The sequence below is a fragment of the Papaver somniferum genome, unplaced genomic scaffold (genome assembly GCF_003573695.1).
Source record: "Papaver somniferum cultivar HN1 unplaced genomic scaffold, ASM357369v1 unplaced-scaffold_81, whole genome shotgun sequence".
Taxonomy (NCBI): Eukaryota; Viridiplantae; Streptophyta; class Magnoliopsida; order Ranunculales; family Papaveraceae; genus Papaver; species Papaver somniferum.
In genome coordinates this window covers 7,519,016-7,526,246 of record NW_020651082.1, presented here as the reverse complement: position 1 = coordinate 7,526,246, position 7,231 = coordinate 7,519,016, and positions in this window count along the sequence as shown.

The following is a 7,231-nucleotide window of genomic DNA, read 5'->3' as shown; positions in this document are numbered from 1 at the left end:
AGTTGTACGGGCATCCGTGGAAGTAAAAGGATTGGATGGATGCGTAAGCGAGCAAACTGTCCATGACTACGAGGATTGGTTGGCTGTGATCATGATCCTTGACATGGGGAGCGTGGTGGTACGACCCTTTGCAGGAAGAAGCATCGTTGAAGCAGCTTCGTCTCTTGGAGAAGATGTTGAAATTTAAGAAGCCGAAAGCTGAAGCCTCGTCTTCGGATCCTGGAGAAGCTTATGGAGAGAATGCTAAAACGGAGCGGCTGCTGGAGCGAGCGTTGAAGCGGAGCGTCTGTCGGAGTGATCATTGAAGCGGAGTCTCTGCCGGAGGATGTTGAAGCGGAGCGGATGCGTTAATCAGTGTGTTGTCAAACTGTACACCCTTCAAGCGAACAATGGTTAGGAGTCCCCAGTTCCATCTAGAAATCGTGCTTTCCAAGAGAGGTTGGGGTTTGGGAACGACTTCTCTGGTTGGAAACAGTTGCTTCCATGATGCAGTGCGGTTGAGCGATGCAAATATTCCTTGACGTTGCGCGTTGGGGAAATATAGAATCTCACATAAATGTTTCATCATAGGCTGCACGATTTTGCAGGCGAAGTCCCCAGAAATCATGCATCTCCTGACATAGAAAAGAATCTTTGTGAACTCAGGGGGTTGTTGATTTTTCTTTGCTTCGATTTTGGAGAAGTCGTTCCTGATCTTTTCGTGTAATGAAATTAGATTGTTGATTCCCTTCTACTGGGCGTTCAAGAGCAACGCTGGAAGGATGCAAGCTGATGTAAATATGCAAGCTGTTAGCGCTGGAAAGTATGCAAGCTGCTGGCGCTGGAAATATGCAAGCTGCTATAAAGATGCAAGTTGTTAGCGGTGGAAGGATGCAAGTTGCTGGCGCTGGAAAGATGCAAGTTGTTAGCGCTGGAAAGGATGCAATCTTATGGCTCTGGAAAGATGCAAGCTAATGTAAAGATGCAAGCTATTAGGGCTGGAAGGAGGCAAGCTGCTGGCGCTGGAAAGATGCAAGTTGTTAGCGCTGGATCAGCTTGGAATGGGCGCTGGCTTGGCGTGGACGCTGGCTTGGCATGGACACTGGCTTGGATTTGGTATGGTGCGGACTGTCAGCTGGGCATGGCGCGGATTGTTCGCTTGGTACGGCGCTGGCTTGGCGTGGCGCGGACTTGTTCTTGCGTGCCCAGTTGCCTCTTTGCGTACGTAGCTCAAATAGGAAATCATTTCCTTATTCAAATTCCAAAAGTGTTATGCGTATGAAAGGGGTTGGCTCTCCTTTTTATCTCGTATCTTTGTTTTCACGTCCTGGTGTTAGCAGTAGCGCGGTAGCAATAAAGTGCGCAAGCATATTCCATCTATGTACTCTAGCATTTGTCTTTCAATTAGTTTTCTTGTTTTCTTGTGTTGGTGCAAACCCTAGCCATAGGTATGCCTTCCATAAATCTGTAGAAATATTGTTCTTCTGAACTGGTGTAAACCCTAGTCGTCGGTATGCCTTTCATAAACTTGTAGAAACACTTCGTCATAAAAAATTCATCTTCGAATATCACCGTAGTAACGTCGGCTACCTCATGAATAGTGACGGTTAATCATTGTTATGCAAAGTAGGCACGTACGGGTGGGTGACTGTTTTTTTTTTTGAAAGGAAAACAAAGCGCTTGGTTTATGGTTTTGATTTTCTGGATTTTAGGGTTGATAGACAAGTATTACCCCTGAGGGTTTTGGATTATTATTTGGAATGAATTGTTTTAGAATATTGATGTTTTTGGTTATGAATATAAGTGGAATGAGTACCCCAGGGAAGTCATGGAATTGTGAATGTTGTGCGATAGTAGAAAGCATGAAACACGGGAAAAATATGGCTATCGGTTTTTTATCTCCCCTGTGAAGATTTGAAGTAGTAAACCATGTATTTTTTCTAGCAAGACTTACTCGGTTTTTCGGATCTCCTGATGAAAAGGAATCTCCCGGGTGTAATACCGAGTTTTATGGGAAACACCGCCGTGACTGTGGAAAGTCCCAGTCATCCCTTGTCGTGTCATGACTGGTAATCGGGCCGTTTGGTAACTGAGCCGTCAATCCCTGGGCGGGTCGTTTGGATTCTACCGTCCTGACGTCTGGGCCGAAATATGAGATCGAGGATTGAAAGTTGACATTGTAACCGAAAGATCAATCTCCCACTGTGGTCGCCAATTGTTTGAGGGTGAAAACGGTTTATGTTGATTTCGGTAATTTCGGGTGTGTGGGTGAGAAACGAGTCTAAACCCTAAACAATGTACTGCAAGGAAGTACTTTAGAGTCAAGAGATCAATCTGTACAAATCCGGCCTAAACCAAGAAACGTCTGTTCCAGACTTGCTTCGGTCACAAAGAGGAGGAGAAGGGTTGTTTTTGGGGAGGGAAGCGAAGAGAGTGTTGAGACCAGAATAGTTGATCTTGAAAGAGTAGTTGTTTTGTGAATTGCATCAGAAAGTGGGAAGCTAACAGATGGGAAAGATAGCAAACGTTTTCTGAGTGTTGTATGCTCCTGACCAGAACTTGTTGTTCGGTGGAAATAGGTAAGACCTATTTATAAAAGTCGAAGTGAAACGTACTCTGGTCTCATAAGAAATGGACAACATATGAGTAAATGGGAGGAGGTGGTAACCGGTAACGGTTGGAATTGATGTTCCATAAAAGAAAGCGTTTTACCATTACTCCTTGTATTTACTAACCGCCTCATCCTTATGACACTGTCTTGTAACGGGCGTAGTGTACGACGCACGTTGTAAAACGACAAACTAATACCCAATGAGCATCCCCCAGTATGTGACATATGTTGATGTCTCGAGTGTTTTCGTGGAAAACATGTATCATGTTGTTGTTGTTTGGCAAGTTGAGCTTGGGAGACTTGCCGGCTCGGTGGTGACCTTCGACGGTCGAGATTTTGCATCTTGAGAGGAAGGATAGTTGTTGATTATTGCAACCCTTCGTTTGGTATCCAGTTGCATGAAAGCATGGTCGGCATGGCTTTAATATGTCCTAGTTTAGGCGTGGCCAAAAGATAGGGTTTTATCATTGTTTGAGCGCGACCAAAACTAGGGCTTGGCGTCGAGCCAAATGGTTTCCCTGCGTTAGCTGGTAACCTTGGACGGAAAAGATCTGCGTCTTAGATGGAAATGTGGTCCTCGATTGTTGCAAGCCTTTATTTTGGAAGCCGTGAAGGGAAGGATGGCATGGTATGGTTTAGGCACAGCATGCCATTGGCACATGTGGCATGGTCGGCATGTCTTGGCGCGGTTTAGGCGTGGCTAAAACTAAGGTTTTTGCGTTGGGCCAAAGATTACCATGCGTTGTTTGGTGACCTTGGATGGCTAAGATTTGCATATAATATGGAAGGGTGGTCGTTGATTGTCGCACGCCTTTGTTTTGGCAGCCTTGAGGGGAAGGCCGGCAGTTTAGACGCGACAAGTTGGCTGTCACGGCATGCCATTGGCACATGTGGCATGGTCGGGATGCCTCGGCGGTCAGGCGTGGCCAAAACTAGGGTTTTGGCGTTGGGCCAAAGGTTACCATGCGTTGGTTAGTGACCTTGGACGGTTAAGATTTGCATCTAAGATGGAAGGGTGGCCATTGATTGTTGCACGCCTTCGTTTTGGCAGCCGTGAGGGGAAGACACGTATGGTATGGTTTAGGCATGGCAAGGTGGATGGCACAGCATGCCATTGGCACATGTGGCATGGTCGGCATGCCTTGGCGAAGTTTAGGCGTGGCCAAAACTAGGGTTTTGGCGTTGGGCCAAAGGTTACCATGCGTTGGTTGGTGACCTTGGACGACTAAGATTTGTATCTAAGATGGAAGGGTGGTCGTTGATTGTCGCACGCTTTCGCTTTGGCAGCCGTGAGGGAAAGGCCGGCATGGTATGGTTTAGGCGCGGCAAGGTTGCTGGCACGACATGCCATTGGCACATGTGGCATGGTCGGCATGCCTTGGCGCGGTTTAGGCGTGGCCAAAACTAGGGTTTTGGTGTTGGGCCAAAGGTTACCATGCATTGGTTGGTGACCTTGGACGGTTAAGATTTGCATCTAAGATGGAAGGATGGTCGTTGATTGTCTCACGCCTTCGTTTTGGCATCCGTGAGGGGAAGGCCGGCATGATATGGTTTAGGCACGGCATGCCATTGGCACATGTGTCATGGTTGGTATGCCTTGGCACGGTTTATGCGTGGCCAAAACTAGGGTTTTGGCGTTGGGACAAAGGTTACCATGCGTTGGCTGGAAACATTGGATGGCTAAAATCCACATCTCAGATGGAAGGGTGGCCGTTGATTGTAGCAAACCTTTGTTTTGGCAGCCAGCGGCATGTAGCGGGGCCGGCATGGCTTTGGCATGGAGTCGTGGATGGCATGGTTTGCCATTAGCACGGTGGCGCGTCTGGCATGGTTGGCATTCCTTTGCGCGGAGGTGTGGCTGGCACGGCATGCCATTGGCACATGTGGTGCGGCTGGCATGGTTCGCATGCCTTGACACGGAGACGTGGCTGGCATGGTTTGCCATTGGCACGGTGGCGCGACTGGCACGGTTGGCATGCTTTGGCGCGGAAACGTGGCTGGAATGGTTTTCCATTGGCACGGTGGTGCGACTGGCATGGTTGGCATGCTTTGGCGCGGAGACGTGGCTGGCATGGTTTGCCATTGGCATGGTGGTGCGGCTGGCATGGTTGACATGACTTGGCGCGGAGATGTGGTTGGAACGGCTTGCCATTGGCACGGTGGCGCGGCTGGAATAGTTGGCATGCTTTGGCGCAGAGACGTGGCTGGCATGGTTTGACATTGGCACGGTGGTGCGGCTGGCATGGTTGGCATGACTTGGCACGAAGATGTGGCTCGCACGGCTGCGCGGATGGCATGCTTTAGCGCGGAGACGTGTCTGGCATGGTTTGCCATTGGCACGGTGGTGCGGCTGGCATGGTTGTCATGCCTTGGCGCGGAGATGTGGCTGGCACAGCATGTCGTTGGCACATGCGGCTGGCATGGTTGGCATGCCTTGGCGCGGAGACGTGGCTGACATGGTTTTTCATTGGCACGGTGGTGTGGCTGGCATGGTTGTCATTCCTTGGCGCGGAGACATGGCTGGCATGGTTTGCCATTGGCACGGTGGTGTAAGAATTTAGGGTTTGGTGTACGAAGGTGAAGTCGGTCAATACTAAGGGTTCTACCGTGGAACATGACAAATATATATGTAAAAAAAAAGGTACCCTGGTAATTCTTACGTAGGCGTGTTGAATGATTCAATAAATATGCTAGTGGTCCTAGTGACGTCATGTCAGATGTAAGGATTTACGATTTTAACCCTAAGCTAAAAACCACCATAAACAACAGCGTGCGGCGTACACTACGCCCGTTATAAGACAATGTCATAAGGATGAGGCGGTTAGTAAATACAGGGGGTAATGGTGAAACGCTTTCTTTTATGGAACATCAATTCCAGGCGTTACCGGTTACCACCTCCTCCCATTTACTCATCTGTTTTCCATTTCTTAATGAGACCAAAGTACGTTTCACTTCGACTTGTATAAATAGGTCTTACCTATTTCCACCGAACAACAAGTTCAGGTCAGGAGGATACAACACTCAGAAAATATTTTCTAGCTTTCCATATGTTAGCTTCCCACTTTCTGATACAAGTCTTTAAATCCAGAATCAACTATTTTGGTCTCAACACTCTCTTCGCTTCCCTCCCCAAAACCAACCCTTCTCTTTCACTTTGTGACCGAAGCAAGTCTGGAACGGCCATTTCCTGGTTTAGGACGGATTTGTACAGATTGATCTCTCGAATCTAAAGTACTCCCTTGCAGTACATTGTTTAGAATTTAAACTCGTTGCTCACCCACACACCCGAAATTACCAAAATCAGCAGAAATCGTTTTCACCCTCAAATGGAAGGCTATACCTCGAATTAGACTGTTCATTTGGAAGCTAGTTTAAAAGGCGCTCCCGACTAATAGCAGACTAGCAACCCATAATTCATAAATCTTCCCTGAGTGTCCTCTTTTTGACAACCAAGTGTTGGAAACAGTGATGGACACATTTATGTGTCTATTTTAATATCAATTACATGTATTATTAGTGCTCGATTTTGTACTTATTTGGTTATTTATGTATTTGTAGGTGTTTTGGAGAAATAAGGTTTTGCGAAAACATTGGCTCGAAAAGTGGTATTTGCACCCCCGGAAGGAATTACGAAGGGACCCCAGAAGTATGTTGGATACACCTCAGGACATGTGTTATTTACACCCTTTAAATGGATAAGGGGTACTTAGGTGATAAGGGCCACCTCAGGGAAACTACTATTCGCACCCCACCAGAGGATAAGGGGCACGCCATCTTCTCCGTTTGAAATCAGTTTTGGAGGGAAACTGTGTGCAGCGTCTGGAAGATTTTGGACTCGAATTTAGAGATATTCCAAGGAGATTTAATCGCATATTTTTGTTGGGACAGACTCTAATTGACCAAACAGGGTTGATACGTGCATTTGGATCGGTTACAATGGGCTGAATAATCGGGTTGACGTGAAAAAGAGGGGAAGGTTATTGCGGGATCTAGATATGGAAGTTACGCGCAGATTTTCAAGGGTTTTACGGTCAGATTGTGTTGTTACCTTATTGACGGGAGATGACGTGTTTTGGAACTGAAAGAAGGAATTAAATCTTCATACAATCGATATTTATCGAAAATAGGGAAAAGGAAACGGAAACTGTGGGAGAATCTCGACCTGTTTTGCTTCAATATGGAAGTTACGTGCAGGATTTAGAGGAGCGAATATCTTATGATTTTGTTCTGGGAGATTTGGGCAAGTTTGGCAGCTGGAAGAGCGTCGACGAGGTAAAGAAGGAAAGAAGAAGTCGTAACTTACAAGGAAGGGAACTAATATATTCGGTGAAGATTTACCCTGGATAGGGAGATGTGGTGTATAAACAGTGTGTTTTGAGTCCCTGGAATGGAGAGTGTGGGGTGAAGTAGAGGAGACGTCGGAGCTGCAGGAAAAGTTGTAGACAGTCGCAGAAACCGTGACCTATACTTTCAAACTCAATAACTTTGTAACAGTTTTTCCAACAACTATTTCGAGTTCGCAACAGTTCTGTTAGGGTTCTCTGTAACAGTGGGTCTGTAACAATTATAACTTTTACAAACACACTGCTTTATACCTCTTCTTCAATAAAACACCTTTTTGAGTTATGGATTATTATTTTG